Source organism: Emydura macquarii, unplaced genomic scaffold, assembly GCF_026122565.2.
Source record: "Emydura macquarii macquarii isolate MOO-44397 ecotype Brisbane River unplaced genomic scaffold, CSIRO-AGI_Emac_v2 contig_2063, whole genome shotgun sequence".
NCBI classification, from domain to species: Eukaryota; Metazoa; Chordata; order Testudines; family Chelidae; genus Emydura; species Emydura macquarii.
In genome coordinates, this window is record NW_027132200.1 from 3,240,131 (window position 1) to 3,262,136 (window position 22,006).

The window sequence follows — 22,006 nt, forward strand, 5'->3', positions numbered from 1 at the left end:
CTCTGAGGTCCTTTCCAACTCTAATATTCTATGATTCTATGCTGTAGTAATTGGTATCAGAAAGCCAAACTGTACAGAAAGAAAATTATTGCATTTGTGAGAGCACATTTAATGAATTTAGCTTTCCAAAACTAAATGTGTTAGTACACAGAGTTGCCACACTTCCTATGAAATCAGACTGATCTTTATTGTGCCTTAGAGTATGTTCACACTGAGGGCGGCAAATTTGTCCCCGTCAGATTGATCAGAGCAGTGAAGACCCGCTCAATCGATCCGTAAGTCGATCCAATTAAGCCACCTCCTCAAAAGGCGTAGCACTGTGTCGACGGGAATGCATTTCCTTTTGGCGCAGCACAGTGGAGATGGCACGCAAAAGGGAAGTTAGGAAGTCAACAGGAGTTACGCAAGCTACTCTGCGTAGCTTGAGTAACTCCTGTCGATTGCCATCGAATTTCCCGGTAAGTGTGTACTAAGCCTTAGATGCACAGGACACCATTGAGTATTTTCTTTTAAGATTCAATTTTGCCATTAGCTGTAGCACTACACAGCTGAGCCATTCTGTGGTGGGGCAGGTAGGATTTTGTACATCTGTATAGTGCAATTTAAAACCTATGGAGTCACATAAAATAAAACTGCATAATTTCTTACTGCCACAGAAATCTGCTGTCTGGCTGAACTTTAGAAAAACAACAATAAAGAAAGTAAATGCAAAACTAAGTTAATGCACCTGTATCATTTATGTATTGTTGTTATTTATTATTATTATTGTGGCACAAATATGGAAGGCACTTAACATATATAAAAAGAGACAAACCTCACAACCTAGTTAGAATTTATAACCTGGGAAGTTCCTGTCAAAAATCTGTTCAAAACTCTAGGAATCTAAATTATTTAATAAAATAGAAAACTAAGGAAATGCCAAAAATTAGCGTTCAGTGTCAAAATTAGCTCAGACAGACGATGCATATTAGACCAAAGTCCTGTTTATCTTATTTATTCATTGATGTCAATGGGCCTGATTCTCTTCACCTTGCAGTTTATGTAGTAATTTACACCTCTTCAAAGTGGTTGGAAGAAACTTAACTGATTTGGTAGCTATTTACTCTCACTTTGCACTCAAGCAAATGATCACACAGGGTGAAGCACACTGCAGAAAAAATGACCTGAGTAATGGAAGTAGGACTGAGCCCATGAAGAGCCCCATCCTGTAGTCAGTGGGTAAAATTTTCAAAAGTGCCTAAGTGGCTTAGGAGTCAAAGTCAGTCTCATTTTCAAAAGTTATTTGGACACATAGGACTAGATCCACAAAGGGATTTAGGCACTTAAATGCCACTTCAGATGCCAAAGTCCAACATGTTTGCTGCACCAAAATGCTCCAAAGCCAATCAGTTGCTGCCTAACTCTGTAGGCACCTAAATTTCCTCCAATGGAGGTGTGCAAAACTCCCTAAATTCTGATGCCATGAAGCTGTTTGATGCCCTGGCTAGTGCTTAAGCCCTGGAGGGATTCTCAAATTAGGCTTTCCCCACCTATGATGTCTGTAGGACCCAATCTAGTAGACATTCCCAGAGCTTGCATGCTGGATTGGGCCTTGAAGAAAAGACAACCAGGGTGACCAGAGCAGGAGGGCTGGCTGGGTATGTATGTGTAAATATGTTGAGTATGTAAGAATACTCAATAACCCAGTAGATAGAGAACTCACTGGGAGGTGTGGCGGATCTGTTTTCAAATCCGCACTCTGTCAGGTTTTGAGCAGGGGTTTGAACTTAGATCTTCCACACCACATGTGAGTGTCCTAACCACTGGCCATTGGTTATAATGAGATAGTGCCTCCATCTTTCCCCACCCCGCACTGAGGAAAGGCTGACCCTGGTTTAGGCATCTAACTTCATGAGAGGGGAAAGCTGTAAATCCTCAGTGATGTGCCTCACTACCATTGAGGGGTTGACTCCACTTGATGATTCCCATAGGTTAGTTTAGTTGGCTCCCTAATCAGCTTGTTGGCTTCTGTGAATCCCATTCTCAGGTGCCTAATTCTCCCCATGCATTGTATGGTGCCTAACTCAGGGTTGTGAATTCCAGTAACTGACAGGATTCCTAAAACAATGCCTAAGTCTTTTTGTCGATCTACCCCTAGGAGCCCAAATCCCACTGATTTTCAGTTAGATTTAGGTTCCCAAGTGCCATAATCCCTTTTGAAAATGGTATTTTGACTCCTAAATCACTCAGGTGCTTTAGAAAATGTTACTCATTAATCCAAACTGCCAGTGGGAGGGTGGGAGATAATTAGTCTGCAGAACTGAGCAAAAGGTTTCTTCAATTTTTTTATTCATGGTTCGATAGTTAATATAGTTCGATAGTTCGATCCATATATGTGCAAATATGACAAGTGGCCTAATCATAACATTGTAATTGGAATATCAGCATTTTAATTTCCTGATTGACTATGTGGGATACGTGGAGATTTGACTTAAATCATATCAACTAACTAAATGCCAACATAAATCACGTTACTCCAATCATATATAGGGAATAAAATCATTCAATAAAAATAACTGTGCGCACAGTAGCACCTTTTAAAAGCACCTTTTAAAAGCAAAACAGCACTTCAGATTTTCAGACTACCAAAATCAAACCTGTCAGTGAAATAATTGCCAAGCCATATTTCCTAAAGTCAAATCTGTAAGTTATATGAGTACAATGTGTGTTAAATTGTTCAAGTTCTATCAAAAAACAATTTGGAGAAAATGTATTAGAAAAAAATAGTGAGTTCCAAACTCATGCTTTGTATACGTTGCAGATCCAGTCTTAGCCCATAGCAAAGTTTTATGTGCAAGTTATACACTCCTGAAAATAATGGCAATTCTGATAGATCCTTAACTATGGCAGAATTGCCATCAGGCATTGCTACAATAATATTATGCTATTCAGAATGGACCCTCTGTGAGTCCCTGCCTAAATCTTTATGTCTTTGTGAGTTAGTATGAAATTGGAAGAAGAAAAATAATTAATTACATTTAGTGACTCAAATAAATGAAAGGTTTTAAAAAATTGTTGTCATTTATTTCCCTGTGTATTTAAACTTTGAATAAAATAAGCATGGCTGTCAGACAGAAAATATATCCCTCCTCTTGACATCTGTCTTAAAAATGTATGTCTTCTTGTCAGTGTCAACAGCTAATTTATTGATTTTGCAATGTAATGGAGTTCAGGAAAATCTCTTTAGCTAAGTAAAGGGGGTTTGGGAGCATTACTTGATATTTTCTTGCGTGTTTTTATGAAAGATCAAAGTTCGATCTCTAAAATTCTGTTTGGAGCAGCAAGAGAACAATAAAAATATGTTTTCAACATACAATAGGTGGAATTCTCAAAACATTAGCAAAGAAGAAAATACAATATATGGCTAAAAATTAAATTTTATTTTTACAGGACAAACATTCACCTAATAGGGAAGATAAATAGAAAAAAAAGTGTACAAATTCTGTAGTCAGCTATTTACCATGAATATAAAAAGCTAGACTAGATAATCCAGTAATAAACTTTACTTCAGCTGTTACAAAAGCAAGGCTGATGCTTCTTTGCATCATTTTGCCTGTGTCCCTCATTTGCTTCAATCCAAAACAGTTTCTGCTGGCAATATTTTTCAAGTCCTGCTATAAAACTTGATTTCTTCATGGTTTAGAAAAGAAAAACAGAGTGCACATGATCTAATTAGTTTCTTTTAAATGGGACACACAACATATCTGGGACCTTTTTAGACCTTAGCGATCATTTCAAGTTGGCCCAATCCTGCACCCTCTAAAGTGAATGAGAAAATGTACTAATAATTATTAAAACTATAATGCAGATAAATCTAATCATACCTATGATAGATGTGTGTTCTGTCTTTCACTTTCTCTCTTGTGTCGCCACATTATGTCGACATAATGAAACCACCTAAACGAATGGTGGTAGCTATTTTGGCCGGAAAGCATCTCCTGCCAGCATAGTGCTGTCCACACAAGCGCTTACCCTGGCAAAACCTATGTAGCTTAGGGGTGTGGTTTTTTCAAATCCCTGAGCAACAAAAGCTTTGCCGGCATAAGTGCTAGTGTAAATAAGGCCTTAGAGGGACTGGACCAACAATAGGTATAAGTTATTTCTGTGTATCCACTGATGGATTATATTAGCTAGTTCAGCAATAAAGAACAATATTTTAGTCTGCAAGTTGTCCTCCTCAAGGGTTTATTCTTCAGATTTTAGAGTTCTTGCTTACAACAAAAGAAACAGCAAAAAAGCAACAGTTCTACATAACTAGAAAAGAGGCGGGGAAAGAGGAAAGTCTGAAGTAAACCTAGTGTTTAACAATTGTGTGTGGTGATCTACCATCCGAAAGGCCTTTCCTCCATTCTGATTAGTCAATAGCTGTTTTCTTAGAGTTTCCTGTATTCACTGTAAGAGCTTGACTGGGCCTACAATCCCCAACATGGCACCCCTTATGCAAACAAGAACTTTATTTCCTGTTTGCTGTAAACCAGTTTGGTCTTCTACACCTAGTTTCACTCTGATACAACCCTGAAGTCATTTATAAAAGAGTGCATTTATGTATAAAGAAATTCTCGAGTATATGGACTTGACCTTCAAAGGTCTAGCTCGTAAAATAAGGAAACTGTGCATAACCAGAGGGGAAAGCTGATCTTTTTAAAAGAGGATATTTCTTTATTCTAGCAGACCTAGGAGCATAAGAAATGTCAGGGAGAGAAGGCCTTTGGACCAACAACCGCTACCTTATTGGTCAATCTTAATTCAGTTTTTTATCTCACATTTCTCTCATGTAGAAACAATGGAAGTGTCTATTGTACTGGCTCATTTTTATGCTTTACTTAAATTATCTTCCCTGGTAACTTATTATATATATTTATTGGCTTTGCATATAATTTTCTAGGGATAGATATGGAGAATCTTCACTCAGATTTTAACCTACTCCTCACTGGACTTCAGTGGAAGTTTGTGTGAAGAAAAGCTAGTAAGATTCTCAGCCCCCCAATTTTTAGAATATGTCACCTACTCCATTCCAGGTAAAAAGGCAATCTGACCTAGAGGATAGGATAGTAGGCTAGGAAACTTGAATTCTATTCCTAGCATTGACATTGACCTGCTTGTCTCCTTAGACAAGTTTCAGTGCTCCGTTTCCTTTTCACCCTGTGTCTGTCTGATTTGCTTAGATTGTAAGATTTTTTGGAGCAGGGACTGTCTCCCATTATGTGTTTATAAAGTGCATAGCACAATGGGACTCTAACCTTGGTTGCGGCTTCTAGGTGCTACTGAAATACAAATAAAAATATCTTCTTCCTTCCATTGAAAATTCTTTTATAATAAAAAAGCCCCAGTTTCTCTAACTTTCCTCACAGTTCAGATTCTTTGTACCTAATATCCTTTTTTGTTGTCTTATGCTGCACTCCAGTCAAGGCAATAACATTTTCCCTGTGCTACGGTTAGCAATATCACACTACATGTTCTATAGGAGGTTTTACAAGGGGTGGTTGTGTATATTTGCAGTATCTTCTACTTTATTTCATATTCTCTCTGACTTCTAAAACATCCTTGCGTTTTGTTGTTGACCTTTTTAAATGCTGCTTTGCTCTGGGCTGATAGCTTCAATTTATTTCCTTAGTAACCCCCAAATCACTTTTTCCTGCTCAGTATATGGGATGATTGTTCTATTTAGCAAGTATTTCCTAAATTGGTTTTGTGTTCCTAGATTAATTATTTTATATTTTTCTAATCAAATTCTATTTCCTTTATGAAAGCTGAATCGCATAAATGATCCAAATCCTGTTGAATATGATTGCATTGCTCCTCATTATTTGCTGTGCTTTCAATTCTAGTATCCTCTGCAAATTTGGAGATCTTTGTTTACAAACCCTCACCCACATCATTTTTATGTAGTTGTACATAATCATGAACAACAGAGATTCTAATACTGACCCTCAGGATGCTCTATCTGTCCATTCCCTTTGTGTCAAACTCTTAACTAGTTTTCTATCCAGCAGTCTGTTTTGCCTTCATGATGATTTCCCTTAGCCATTAATCTCTTATATGGTATCTTGTCAAATGCCTGTAGTAGATCACAGTCACTGAATTTCCCTTATTTATCAGGGCAGTAACATCTTCAAAGAATTCCAGCAGGTTAGTTAAGCATGACCTCCCCTGCCTGAATCTATGCTGGTTATCCTTAATCAAACTGATTTTCAAGCTGTTCTTTCACACTTTCCTTATGGTAATTTCATTTTCCCTACAAACCTTGTTAAACTCACTGATCTATAGTTTCTTGGTTTGTCTTCACTCTTTTCTTGCGTTAGGGAGATTTGTTTGCCTTTTTTCAATCCTCAAGACTCACTTCTGAGTTGAATCTCTTTTTAATAATGTCAGTACACAGCCTCTGGGTCCCTCTGAACTCCTCAGTAGATCTGGTTGCAAATTACATAAAAACTGTTTTTTTAATAAAAACTGGTTTTCTACTAAAAGGTGTTGTGAGTTTTTTAGTTTGGGGAGAGTTTTTTGTTTTGTTTTGTTTTGTTTTGCTTTGCTTTTTGCAAAAAGTACCTGCTTTCCACTAAAAATGTTGACTTTTTTTTTTTTTGTTGAAAAAAAAGCCAAACAATTGAAAACCACAATGGTTTTGTTTTTTGTCTAAATTTTCCACCCATTTTCTGACCAGCTGTGTCCCTCACTAATACAAGATACCTAAACACCAACAGCTCTCACAATGCCTTCTTCCACATATAGCTGGCCAGGACACTATGTACCATCCTGAGAGATGTGGACTAATCCATGCATTCATGACCTCTAGTCTCAATTATTGTAAAACACTATGCCTGGGGATGGAAACACATGCACTGACACAGCTGCTAAGCAATACAGGACGCTGCCAATATATCATCCCAGTGCTGCAGGCACTACGATTAGTCCTTATTGAATAACAGATTAAGTTCAAGGTCCTGGACTTGATCTTCAAAGCCCCCAGTGGGGCTGGTTATCTGGGCTACACAAGAAGATGTGGTGCTTAAGACTTACTATGATAGTTGCATTCATGAGCAATGGAATTAAGTGGGAGCAGGGAGCAGAACTCGGGTAACAGTGGGCCACAGCTATGGAATTCCCTTCTACAAGGGATGAGAATGACTGCAATTCTCTCTCTCTCTCCTTCAAATCAAAAGCTGCCTTTGTCACCATGGTAACTGAACACCTTACAATAAATGTATGCACAGCCAAATGTGTTGTTTATATGCAGACCTAGATTCTTTCTCCTCTCCAGTATCATTGATGATATCAGCAGAGCTATGAAAGAGAGTTTGCTGGTTATGTGATGCTTCAAACCTAGTACTAGAACATAAAACATTTTGTCTAGGTCCTAAATAAATAGAGATAAGAAGTAAAACAACTCCCCATATAATATCATGGTATTCTTTGCAAACTTACAATACTGTTAAGATAGGTTGTATATGAAGGGTTAAATATGCTGATAACCAACGGCTCAATCCTGAAAGGTACTGATCACCTCCTGAAAAGAGAGGCCATTAATTTAATCAAGAACTGAAGGACTCTGTGCCTCTCAGGACCAGACCCTGAAATAGTAGGTTACCTGATGTTACATCAGAACAATCAACAAGCTTTGATTTCCTGAATTTTTCAAATAGATTCATTATACTAAAAAGAAGCAATACTACGGGCATGTCTATACTTAAAACACTCCAGCAGTGTAGCCACACCACTACAGCTGCACCATTGTAGCATTTCCGTGTAGACATTACCTGTGCCGGTGGGAGGGATTCTTCTGTCAGTGCAGGTAATCCACCTCCCAGAGAGGTGGTATTTAGGTTGATGGGAGAAATCTTCTGGTCACCTAGCACTGTCAGGGATTAGTTCTGTATAACTATGTCTCTCAGGGATGTGGATTTTTCACACCCCTGAGAGACATAGCTGTACTGATATAAATTCCTAGTGTAGACCAGGCATAGACAGGAGGAAAAGACTGATATTTGAAGGCTAAGCCAGCAGCATAACAATATAAAATGTCACAATTTATCAACAAAGTCCATTTAAAATAAGTTTATTTGAAGAAATTGTATTAATTACAGGAAATGACTACACTGTACCATGTGAGCTTTCTAAAAGACTAGTTGAGATATTCTGTATAACATGTTCTCTTTTGCTCAGTGATTAATTTAAAAACAGGCACACTTTCTACATAGTCACAGAACTGCACAATTAATTTTGATGTCACCCTGAACCCATCATTAAATACTTGTGACCCAAAATTAATAATTACTTTTAATTAAATACTGAGGATTTATAAATGAAATCTGGGATTTTAACGATGACATGTTCATAAGGTATTCTTTAATAAATATCTTTTTAAACAAACAACCTGACCTAAAAAATCTTAAGAGTTAAGATTAAGCTAATCCAAGTTAAGAAAAATCAATCAAAGTTGAAATTCCACCTTTCATTTGTTTCATTGTGAGTAGAAATTCAAGTATAGTGGGAATGCAGCATCTTGCTCAGCAATAACCTTCTTGTGGCCATATAACCCCCAGCTGTTATCTTGTCAGATTTCACAATCTAAGAAAGATTGTTTCTGGTAAGTACTTGGATAGAAGGACAACTTCACGCTTTAAATATAGCCTGTAGGAAGGTGCTATGGCATACCCCGGAAACAGAGCCGGAGGGATGGCATGAGCAGCCTGAGTGGACCAAACCAGGCCCAGCAGCTAAGTCTGCCCAGCAACCAGGGAACCGGGCCGCGATAGGACCACCCAGCCAGCCCACTCAGCGGCCGCGGGGCAGAGCCCCCACAAGAAGGGGCGGTATAAAAGCACGGCCCCAGAGTTCAGTCAGGGAAAGACTGCTGCCGGAGACAGACGTGCTGTCCCACCGGCCGAGGACGGTGCAGAGCTGCCAACCAAGCCCAGCCCAGCCCAGCCCAGCCCCACCCGGGCCTGGAGACTGGATAGGGCCTTCCTGGAGCTGGACCAGACAACCCGGCCAGAGAGACTGGGCCAAGGTACCCGGACCCCGGGACTGGACTGAGCCACTGGAGCCCCGGGACTGGGCCGAGACCCCGGAGCAACCCGAGTGGAGGATAACCCCTGAGGCCAGACAGGACCTGGAGGAGCTGCCGGCCACTGAGCTCCCTGAGTTGGGAACGGATGTGGAGGAACTGCCGGAAGCCGAGCCCCTCCCCGCACCAAACAACCTAGAGGAGCTGCCCCTTGAAGAGGAGCTCCCTGCATTGCTGCCTGTGGATGAGGAGGGACTGATGGGCCAACCCCAGCTGGAGTACCCCCGCGATACCGAGGAGACAGGTACCGGGGCCAGAGGGGAGGAAGTAGCCCAGAGGCAGCCATAGCTTGTGGCTGAACCTGAGGCCTAGTCAGTGTGTTGCGGCGGGGGCCCCGCCGACCCAGAGGCAACCGCTTTTGCCATTGCTGGGGCCCTGGGCTGGGACTCAGTGGAGACGGGTGGGCCTGCGTCCCCCTTCCCCCCTTTCCTAGCCACCCCGAAGAGAGCCTTTGGCTCCCTACCACTCCAGAGAGCAAACCCACTGCTGACTTGCCTGCTCGCCCTGCTGGAGGGCCAGAGCGCTAAACTGCTTGTTCACCCTGCCTAAGGGTTAGAGCAACTGACTGCCGAAAGCAAACTGTTTCCCCTTGCGTAGGAAGGCGCTGTGGCCTCCCCCGTTGACAGAGCCTGAGGGAGGACCTCAGCAACCAGGCCAGCGAGGACAACCCGGTGACACAGCCTATCAGGAAAGACTTGGAAATATGTATTTCTCTTGTTAGAAAGCAAAAAGCTTGGGTCCCTTTTCAAAATAAGCAAAATGAGCAAACTTGGCTGCTTTGTCAAAGTCCTCAGCGTCTCCCTAATAATCATTACATCTGATGAAGTGGGTTACAGCCCACGAAAGCTCATGCCTGCAGAAATTAAATTTGTTAGTCTTTAAAGTGCTACAGGACTCTCGTTGTTTTTGCTGTATACCTAATAATCATGAGGTTCTGGTTTGTGCTTGCTGATGCTAGTGTTAACCACACATGTCAACTCTATTTGCAAAGAGTGTACTGTTCAAATGGGCTGTGCTCACTGACATTCCTAAACCTGGGGTGTGACGGGGGTTTTGTGGGCAGCCATTTTATGTCAAATCTAAATGCACATATGAGAGCAAGCTCCCAGGCAACAATAGAAGCAATTATCTTTCTTTTTCTCTCTTAGGGTTTTAGGCTGTCTTCCCTTGCTGGACTCTCCAAGCACTTTCCATGTAAAATCAATAGCAATACCCAAGTTCCAAGTGGAGTTCATGGAATTTCTCACACTTCTCCCTGTTCGGAGTAAAAGCTTTGTTTGGGGTAAGGTTTTTATTTTTAATTTTTAAAAACGTGTATTGGTCTATTCTTGGGTGTTTGTGTTTTGAGTTTGGCTTTTTGTGAGTTGATCAGCTTTTTGGAGTAGAAGGGGTTTCAGTATTGTGTATTTCTTATGGTGGAAGGGTCTTTGCACAGAGGAAGGTTTTGCAGTGCTTCCTAAAGATTGTGCATCTCTTGATTCACCTAGCCTCCTCTGAAGTTTATTCCATAGCCAAAAAGAACACTTAGTCCCCAACTTTCACGTGCTTTGTCCTGAGCTTTGTGATCTGTGTTGTCCCAGAAGAGTACAGGTGTCTTCGTTATTCTGGGTCAAACTTTGGTCTGTGATATAATTGGGTTTAATCCATTTATTGCTTTGAAGATTAGGACAAAAGCTTTAAACTGGCCTTGCAAGCTGGCTGAGAGGTAGTGGAGAGAGCCAGTACCGCTGCATTGCTGAAAGGGAAAGGATTACCTTTGAAACGAATATTTTCTCTTCATCTCTCCTCCCTACAACTCTGGTTTTTCTAATATTCTGTCTCTTCCACCTCTCTGTCTACCAAATTATCATATGGCATCCATTATTGTGATATCTGAGTGCATTCAGATTCACCCTGAAAAGGCTTATGAAGGAACTTTGCTACTACTTCAATGCCTTTAGCCTTCATTATATTTATTTTAGAAGTGTGTTACCAGATGGTGAAATTCACCCCTGTGCAAAAGGACCACACAAGACTGATGCACTAAACCCTCAAAAACACAGTTTGGGGGGATTTGAGTGCTATATTGTCCTTGTGCTGCCACTGCACGGGGAAATAAAATTCACCCAAGAATGCTGAGCTGGGAAATGTAGCCAGTGTACTGACACAGTGAAATGGTTCCATGTAAATGTACTGTCAAATAGGAGGCAGTGTGGGGCAGTGGATAGGACCAGGGATTTGTCACCCAGGTAAAAAATGTTTTGGTGGCCCCCCCAAAGGTTGAGCATTAACCCCTCAAACCCAGATTGGTGATTTTATCCCCCCACCATGATGAGTTGGTGCCACCAGAAGTTGGCATCAAGAATAACCACCCTGATTGTCAACCCTTAAGGCCAACCTTAGATAAGGCACTAGCTTAGGGACAAGGAGACATGGGTTCTTTTCCCCTGTTCTGCCTCTGATTTACTATGTGACCTCTCTGTGCATGTTTCCCCTCCCAATTTTTGTGTTTCTTGTCCAGTTAGATTATAAGCTTTTTCTTCATCTGTGTTTACACAGTGCTGAGTATAATGGGGACCCACTCTCATTTGGGGCTCTAGTCATTACTATAACACAAAATACTAATATGCTTATACAGCACGTCCTACCTATAATCATGCTTAAATAATAATAGGTGACAAATTATTATAATGAACTGAATAAAAAAAAATGAGGGGGAAAAAGACTCATGTAAAAAAAGCAGTAACTGACTGAAACTCCCATTACACCATGTAGTGCTCTTTCAGATTGTATGTAGCTTATCTTTTTAACAGTACTATCAGAGAGTGAGCCGATAAAGTCTAAGAATGGTTTCCAAAGGTTTTTACATTTGTCAGCGCTGTCATGCAAACTGAATGCTAGACCCTCATGTGACACTGTTTCTGTCACTGCAATAGCCCATTTCTTCATCATGGGCAGTACTTTATTATTCCACTGTCAAAGAGTGATTAGTTTTTTAATTGATTTTCTTCCCATGGGATAGATACTTCTGCACTGTGCTTTTCTTTTGCTATTACCTAGATATATGCAGTGTCAGTCAATACACATAAAGACGTGACCAGTGGCAAGTCAGTTCTTTATAACACTTATGTTCTACAGAACTGTCTCTGAAAGTCTATGTACTCTATGACAAGGCTTGCCCAAGACTTTCACACAGATTCAACTCTGGAGTTACACTGCTCAAGTCAATGACATTTTCCACTGAAGAAACAGAATTATGCCTAACAGGACTTTGGCCCATGAATGACCATTCTTTTTGTATTTTATATACCACCATAAAATGTATTATTATTATTATATTAACAAAATGGGTTATTATTTCCTTAGGACCTGAACCAATGCACATTGACATCAATGGGAGGAGGCAGTCAATGGGCATTGAATCCAGCTCTTTTAATCACTGAGAACTTGCCTAATGCCATACAAAGCACAGATGGCTTAATTGTGTCTGGCCCTCATGCAGCTCACAACAAAGGGAGTAAGGTGCCTCCCTAACTCGTGGGGCCCATGCAAGAATTACAACCCCTTTGCTTCCCCAAATGTATGTGCTGCTACCAAATTGCTCAACCCCTGTAGAAGCAAGTTGTCAATTGTGAGCTGGGGAGGGCAGGGAGTAAGCAAAGGCATAGCTCCATTACCTTCGCCCACCAGCCAGCAAAGCTGTCCAGCCATGAGGAAGTGGTCTCCTTTATTTTCTTTAGGTAGTTAGGCACCATGCCATCTCCTACAATAAATTGTTCCTCACAGGAATAAATACAACCCAAAATAAAATCAATCCTTGCCCATCAGAACTGGATAGATAGAGAAAACAGGACAGAATTCCAGCAGAAGAAATAAAGTAGAGTATTTGTTGTTTGCTTTCTCTTGGGGTATGTCTTCACTTCCGCAGCAGCAGGGATCAATGCAGCGGGATTGATTGAGCGGGTCATGGACCCACTCATTCGATCCCAGAAGTGCTGTCCAGTCAACGCCATTAATTCACCTGCCTGAAAGAAGTAAGGCAACATTGACCAGAGGGCCTCTCTCGTCGACGCAGCATAGTGAAGACACCACAGTACAGCAAAATAAGTATGTTGATGGGCGATACGTCAGCTACATTATGTAGCTGGCTTATCTCCTATTGACCACCAGCAGCAGTGTAGACCAGCCCTTAGTCCTGGGCCTGGTCAGTGACACTTAATAGGCATCCAATACAGTCTACATAGAAGTGTGAATTGGCTTATTTTCAAATTGCAACTTGCACTGCTTTGTAATTTTTGCTCTATAATTGCCATTCTGTTCCTGAGGATGTCATGTTCAGATCTTTCTTCAGTGTTACTTTTTGTATGGGGGATAGGGGATGCTCAGGTGTTTAAATTTAAAAAAAAAAAAAAAAGGTTTATACTTGGAAACTTTATGTGGTTTGGATCTTACAGAACGATTAGGTAAAGGGACCTCACATTAAACAAATGTTGAATGAATATTGTGCATTGTATCCATTCTCTTTACAAAGCACTGTATTACATTTAGAGTGTGATGAGCTCAAAAGTAAAGGTAAATTAGGCACAGAGGATGAGAGGTTCTAGGGAGCTAAGCATACGTATCTTCCCCTGATGTCAAGGGGATCTGCAGGAACTTGACACCTCTGAAAATAAGGCAAAAATAAAGATTAATATAAACTTCGACTTCTAACAAGCTGCGTTCCCCATACTCTTTGAGCTGCATTGGACTTTACACTAAAACTTGTTTCTTTAGTAAAATGATCTCAGCCTTATAGTCTGCATATGTCCTGTTATTAAGTGAACAGATTTACTCTTCCATCAGATACATGGTTAAAAAAGGTTGTTTTTCAGGCAGAATGGGTATGACTTGAATCTCAATGTATCACAAATGTATTCCATCCACAAGTCTGTTTTTTTTATTAAATAAAAGAGACAAGGTGGGTGAGGTCATATTTTTTTACTGAACCAGCTTCTTCACATCTTCTTCAGACACTGAGATGCATTACTAGTAAAGTGCAACTTATAAAAACAATGAGAAGATGAGACAGGAGGAAGAAGATCTCTGTAATACTGAAATCTTGGAGCCTGATTTTGCAGTCTTAATTCAGCCAACACTCCCGCAGAAGTCAAGGAGAAGAGTTGTCTGAGCGAGGCCTGCAGAATTTGAAGATTCATGTTTGTGAGGGGTTGAAATGACTATGGGCCACATTGTTCTGTCCATTAAATTGGTACCACCCCAAAGAGATTGCACCGAAGTGCCTGAGAGGAGAATTTGGCCCTTCATCCTTACTTGAAATAGTGGACTAGTTTCAGTTTTCAGCAGTAGAAACTCAGATTTATAACAGTAAAATGACTAGCTACTGTTGATCCAAATTACTACGTGTCTGTATGCAGATAGAACTGATCAGATAGGTATTCCTGAGGAACCTGAAAACTGAATTCACTTTGACAAAACTATTCCTAAACTTTCTTTTTAATATTAGTCACTTCAAATCCATTACAAAGTGGTAAAGAAACACCATCAACTGTCTAACCATCATTTTCCAGAAACATTTTTTTAAAATCTATTCCTGAGCTGCTTTTCTCCCCTTCAATACAAAGAAATCTATTTTCCCAGTAGAAATAGCACTGAACTTTATCTTTTTTCTTATACCATGTTCTGTCCCCTTCTAACTGTGATCTAAGAAATGCCTCTTTAAACCAACAATTTATTATTTTGGAAACTATTTTAAAATATTTTAGACTATTTTTGTGTATTTTCAAAGATAAAAAATGCACATTTTTGCTGAGCACAAATCAAAAGGGAAAGTTCAGTTTTGTTAGTAATCTCAGGTTAGAAGCACCTCAGATAGTAATTGAAATGTCCTTTTGTTATTCTTTCGTACTGTAACATTTCATTGAACTAATTTTGTAATTGGCGCTATAAAAGGAATAAAATGATTAGTCCTTTTTTGTTCTATAATCTTTCTGTAGTGGAAATAGAAAGCTGCAAGATAAAATATTGTCATGGAGATCAAAATGACAATTGTAAGTTGGCCTTTCCACTCTACAGTACCTATTATTATTTTGATGAATACTATTTATTATCATCACATGGTTACAAAGGAAATCTTAACAGCCTGATAACAGAACATCTAAGGCTGGATCCTCAGCTGGTATAAAGCAACATAACTTCATTGATTGGATTGCAACATGCAATCATATTTTTATTAGAGTTACTGTTTGTAGGTGTATATGAAATATTAGGGTCCAGATCTTCAGCTGTCTTGAACCTTAAAATATAAAAACCATGGCAACCTCGTATTCCAAAGTGTTATCTGATGCACTGGTTTTTAAAAAAGGACTCCAGAGCCTCTCAAGAGTTGACAGAAAGAACTAGATTGTCATGGCAACGTGAGTTGTAGAAATCCTTCTTTCCTGTTTGCACAGATCATCTCCATTTGATCAGTCTGTTTACTAAATGTTACTAAAGAAAGCAATTAAAGGTTAATCTCTCCTCAAAAGCAAATAAATTAAATTCTAGTGAAAAGGAACAGAGAGGATACACTTCAGGCTGGTCAACAGATTTCAAATACAATGGATCTCCAATGTAAATGAAGCTTCCATGGCTATTTGCATAATATCAAAGCTAACATTAAACAAGAGTTAGAGTTCTATTCATCAATATTTGACTTGCCACTATGTCCTTATTTTGATATGAGTTTTCTGCACGGATGGGGGGCTTTGGATCAGGTTGCAAGTATTCAGGATACAACCTTTAGGAAACATAAACTATATAACTCAGTGCCAAAATCAAAGCCAAATTTGGCTAGCTGAGCACACAAGCAAGCATTTCAACCAAAGGCTGAGAGATTCCTTTCAAATTAATAACATTATGGATTGGTAAAAGGCTTAACAAGATCTCAGTATTGATGCCTGTTTTATAGCCTCTTTTAAATAGGTTCATATTTAAATAGGTTCATATAGGTTCACAGGTAAGCAAGAGAGACCTTTATGTTCAGGTATTATTTTGGTTTGCTGACAAAATGAGGATGACAAAAACAAGTGAAAGGAGTGAAATTACGATATTCAAAAGTTATCATCACTTTCACATTTGATCAGGAATCATGGAGGAAAGAAAAGGCACATATCCGGCCCCGAGACACTCACTCTGCCAAATCTCAAAGGCTTAATGTCAGCAATGGAGGTGTTTCAGCTTTTCAAAAAAAAAAAGATTTCGGCAATCTAACTACAGGTGTTACTATCAGGCCCACTCTATAATAAAAAGCAAAGATGACTTTCATATAAAATATGCAAAAGTTTACATTTTGCAAGTTTTCAGTAAAAAAAAACAACTTACTTTGAAATTGCAAATAAAGTAAAAAGCAAGGGCTGCAAAATTCCATTTTGAAATAGTGACAATATTTTATGCAATAGTTTGAAAAACAAAGGCTGTGGATTTTGCAAAGTATTATTCATCATGTTCAGCACTGTATGAGCTGCAATTTAGCAAACAATTTTTTCCAGAATACCACTGTACAAAAGAGACATGATTGTGGAGCATGATCCTGTACTTCAGTATCCCTGGGATACTGTAGATGAGACATAAAACATTTCAAGACTAAAATGACAGTAGCATTTTCTGCATATTGTCCACAGTAATTTCTTAAACAGGGGTAGGGAGAAGCAGCAAGCCAGAGATTGAATAAAATCTTATATCTATTTTGTATAGTGGATAAACTGTTCAAGAACAGATTACCTTTGTAAATATATGAGCCTATTAATGTTGCCAAGATCAATGATCCAGATTCACCACAGTTTCATGCTATTTTACACCTCTGTAAACACTGACAGAGGTGGTTCAGTGACTGAAAGTTCACCTGAAGGAAAGGGTGTGGCATCACAAATTAGTTACAATCTTTTCTCTGCCTTATTCAACCAACTAATCATTCACCCAGGGCCCCATCCAGCTATTTTTTAAATCAACAGAAAAACTCCTACTGACATCAGTTGCAACGGGATTGGGTCCTTAAAATTATAATAAATTATTTTGATATATTAAAAAGTCTTTAAATATTAAGTTATAAAGAGATGAAAATAGCTAATGGATAGTTTAAAAATGCATAATTTAATAATTGTAAAGCTGTAACAAATTTTATACCTGATATTAGAGCATTACTAAAATTGCAAGAAATCACAGGGGTTTTTTTGGTTTGTTTGTTTTTGCTTATTTTTCACTGAAAATGAACTATTTACAATACTCTGGTTAATCAAGAGGCATCTTGATTAATCATCAGAAATATGAGACTAATTAAATCTTGCTCTACTTTTAAACTCATTATGCCCTCTAGTAAAAAATGATAGGAAACTGTTGTGGTTTGGTTTTTCAATTGCATAAGATCTTAGAGAAAAATATTTGTGCTCTGAAGAGTGGTATGACTTGTTATGACAATACAATGTAGTATTTCTCTTGTAAGAGGTTTCTATGCATGTGTATTTCTTCTTTTACAATTAAATTCCTAAATGTAGACATCTGAAAATATTGCCTTTGCATATCAGTATAACACTGGTGCTAATCCAAAGTTTGTTGAAGCATTAATTAATGTTTATAACATATCTAGTGTAGATTTTATTAAATATGGCAGAAATGTTGTGTGGTTGACTGGAATCTTTCATCCAGCTAGAACAAAGATGCATGAAGACAAAGCAATATCTCACTTGCTTTCCTCAGGCACTGATAGAATTTGTTCCTAGTTTAAAAGTTACTGGTTGATCAAATTGGTATAAAGGAAATTGCAGCTGCTGTTGAAAAGTGAAATATCTCAGTAAAAAAAATATTCATACCTAGATATGAGGCACTTCCATATCACTCATTCTTTGTTCATTGGGAGAAATGGGAGAAACATGGTTTAACCCTATAATCTTCTAAATTTTACAGCCCTGTGGACAACAAGGGCTGGATTCTTATTTCAATGACACTAGAATACTTCTGGAGTAACGCCATTCAACTACACTACAGGCCTTATCTACACTTAAAAGTTTTCCTGCTTTAACTATGCTAACATAATTAAAGTGACAGCCTCCCCGCTTGCATAGATACAGTTATAATGGTAAAAAGGTGATTATTCTGGTATGGTTTACTCTGATTCAGCCAGTCAAAATAAGATGTAGGTATAACTGCATCTACCCTAGTGCTTTTACTTCATAATGATGTCAGCAAAACACATCACACCCTACCACGCTAGTTATGAAGATAAAACTTTTTAAGTATAGACCATGCCTGAGAGACCACAGACGTGAAGTTCTCAGTTACTTCATGGCTTTGAACTCACAGTAAGATTTGAATTTACAGCACCATACCTTAAGCAGTGGATTGCTCTGAAACAAGGTGTTAATATGAAGATCAAATGATGGTGTACTTTCTGACTGAACTTTCAAAGTTTCAAATTAACAGTTAATAAGGGTTCTCAGCTACCTCCCAAGATAGGACCATAAGTACAGCAAACAGTTATTTTCTGTTCCTTGAGATTTACACACTTGTACACACTTTCATAAATGTAGTGGGATCAAAATTTCAATTTCAAAGGTATCTGGACCCTAAGTCCCTTGGGCTTCTTTGAAAATCCCAGTCTACATAAATAAATATGTAATTACGCTACTCTACAACTAGTATAAATGAGATCAAGAAGCAGCCCCCAAATTTGTATACGAGGAACACTTAGCAGAAAAACCAACCAGCCAAACAAACAAAAAAAAACCCATACAATACTCTCAAGCTCTAAATCATACATATGTATGAAAAGGCATAAATGTTTAGGTGTAGAAGTAAGCAGCCGAAACTAGCCCAGGGAATGTTTCTAGTGATTACAGTCTATCATCAGAAGTTGCTGTATGCCCTGAACATCAATGATTTTAGTGAGCCCTGAAGTCATTGTACACCTCACATCACTGGGCTCTTATATACACCATCATCAGGGCCTCATATTAACACCCTATTGTATCTTCTGTTGGACCATCTTTAACAAGAGGGTTCAAACAAGAAGGTGACTGTGTTCTTGGAGTCTCTGATGAACTCGTATGATTTCTACAGTATAGTTTTTTCAGACTTTTTAAAATATTTTTATTCTAGGGTAAACATAGAACTTGGTTCTTTTTGAATGCAAACATGTATTTTTAAAATTAGGAGGTCATTTATTAGAAGTGAATACACTGGTATATTAGGACAGCATATTTGAATCATGGGGACAGAACTGCCTGCTCATTTTTGTTTCATGTTAGGCCATATCCACTTGGGACTGAGCAGAAAAGGGATCATCCATTGAGTACGTATCATTCACTTCTGAACATCCAATACTTGGATCTGGTTTTGGCAAGACCTAAGTGCAAAAAAGAAAAAAAAATTCTTTAACTCATTTTCTCTTTGCTTGTTTCAGCTTCCTCTGGAGGAAATTGAAGCCTTTCTAGGGACACCAGCCTCATAGTTTGATAAACACTGCTCTGGAGATAGAGAAAATACATGACTTTGAGATAAATGCTCTCAATCCAATATACCGAGCAGGTCTTACACATAGTGGAAACTTTTAGGTGTTGTAGTCATAGTAATTATTTTGACAAAGTGACTGCAGCAAGCAGAGGGTACATAAAATTCAGTTTGTTGGGTGTTTTTTTTTTTTTTTTTTTTTAACAACAAAATCTTAAACTGTAGATGAGTGAGTGTTTTCATAGACTGGATACGATTTAAACACAGAAATCTGTTTCCTGTTCTCTTTTCTATTAATATGAATTACATCACTGACGTAATATAAAATAAAGCTTGTTTATGAACGTTCTGTTTAAGACAATTAAGTGGTGATGAAAGAGAAAGTATTCCAAAGTAATCTGAAAAAGTACAGTAAATGATCTTGAAAAGAAAATATTTGAAAACAGGTATTGTACCCCCCCCCCCCAAAAAAAAAAAAAAACAAAAACAAACCATTTCATCAGTGGATTTCTCTGTTATCTTCTATGAAAATAGCTGACTCACCCAAGAATTCAGATTCCAGCAGTATAGAGATGATTTTAACCTCTCCTAAACAAATTTTAGTCTAACAGTAATTTGAATCTTCTGCTTTACTTTCCTATTACTAGTTGTTTCTCATCTTTTTGAGAGAGGGAGAGAGATGCTGCTGTGTTTTTGCAAGATTCAAAGAAACTAATAGTCTCCTAGAGGGTTTTTGGCTGAGATGTAGCAGATCAAAATAAACAAATGACTTTGATAAACAAGCCAACTTCCCCTACAGAGCTGAGTACTGCCTTGTTTGCCTTGTGAAACATTATTTTCTCCGGTAGTTTCTGAAATGTCTTTAAATAGTATATTTAAATGACTCCATATCTGTCTCTCTATAGCAAATAAAAAGAGAAAAAGCTTTACCTGTTTTCCAAAATAGTCACATACATCAATATAATATAATGATAGCAACTGAATAGAACTCAGAGAAATGCATCTTAAGTCTACTTAAGGGTAAATGTGCGCTTTTCTCTGCCTACATTCAGTCCTTGCTTGTTACCTTTGAAAAGTTGTAGTCAGTTGTACAGCAACAGAGAGTCTGGATTTCATTTCATAATGCTATTGTTAAAGAACAATGCAGAAGGTAGAACAGTTCTCATTTACAGAAGGGCAAAGGGAAAACTACGTGCAAGGCAACACCTACAGAAAAATGCAGCACTCTGGAGCTTTACATGTAAAACCCAAGAGGATTCCTATTACAATGAACAGCAAATTAATTCACCGTCATTGGACAGATAAATAAAGAGTTCCTGGGATCTATTCATTAAGATTTTATGGGCTCCTGGAAGCAAAGCTGCTCATGTTACTAAGCAATGAATTCTCTCTAATTTCAACCATCGCTTTATATTTTACTAAACCTAGATACCTGTGCGCAACGTTAATGGGAATGAATTATGTCATGTATCTCTGCTGTTTCCGCTTCGACCTGTCGTTTGGCTTCAGTATTAAGTCAGCCTTTAAGTGGGTGCGTTCCTGCTCCATATTAAACCAGCTATAATTATATTCTGCAGCGCAGCACCAGAGGTAGTGCCCAAATGGGCATGGCCAAGCTCTTTGTATGTAAGCAAAACACGTCGGATCGGCCGCCGAATAACCAGGATCCAGCCTCCAGCTTTTCGTATGTGCTGTCAGCCGTGCAAAGAAAACACTTAAATGTCAAATGCCAGAACCAGCTCCAGTGCACGTAATAAACGTGTAGCGGGTCTAAGTCCTCCAAGAGAGCCGAGACAATAGTAGCATTGATTGCAACTTGTCCCATTCCACCCCCAAGGCCCGCCTAGGGGACAGTTTATTGGCCTTGCTCCGGAGGGGTCCGATGGGGCAGGAGGAGAGTTGGGAAGCTCCCGGTTGCCACTGCGTGTCCCATCCCAGCCGATCCCCACTCCCCCACCGGGCCCGGATCTTCCCGAGCTGGCGGCGCTGCTGGACCCGGCAGCTGGTGTCACCCCCGCCCCCTCGCCCCAGCGCAACGTGCCAGAGGATCCGGCTTCACGTTATTATTCCCCAAACCAACCCAATCCAGAGGCAGGGGCTGAAGTGCCAGACACGTGTGAGGATTATTAAACAGCCGCAGGGCAGTGCAACGCGTTGGTTAATTGGAGAAGGATCCGGACCCAGAAGCGGGGAAGCAAACAGCATCTGCCAGCGAAGGGGGAACCGATTCATGGGCGGGTGGGGGTTGGGGATGCTGGGTCACGTTTGGACAGGTGATTATACGTGAAGAATTCCCTTGAAGTGCGCGGTGGATTGCACCGAGGGCAGCCCCCATTTCAGGAGCTGCCCTTTCAGCACCGCTGCCAAATCAAGCCGACCTTTGTGCTTCTCTGAGCTTTGTTCCCAACCAGTGAAAGGCGCTCAGAGGTAGCCTAGTGACCCGAT

The 22,006-nt window shown here is 39.4% G+C and overlaps 1 protein-coding gene and 1 long non-coding RNA gene across 2 annotated transcripts in view; one reads left to right on the plus strand and one right to left on the minus strand.

Annotated features, from left to right (window-relative positions):
- The window catches only part of LOC137159969 (uncharacterized), a 29,501-nt gene extending 14,474 nt beyond the window's left edge, over positions 1-15,027 (plus strand). Inside the window, exons 3-4 of the long non-coding RNA XR_010921769.1 lie at positions 10,252-10,385; positions 14,092-15,027. This is a non-coding gene — a long non-coding RNA (uncharacterized lncRNA). The remainder of the gene's footprint in view (positions 1-10,251; positions 10,386-14,091) is intronic.
- Positions 1-22,006, minus strand: part of CSMD1 (CUB and Sushi multiple domains 1) — a 1,845,645-nt gene that overhangs the window by 1,822,013 nt on the left and 1,626 nt on the right. The gene's annotated exons all lie outside the window — the stretch shown is intronic.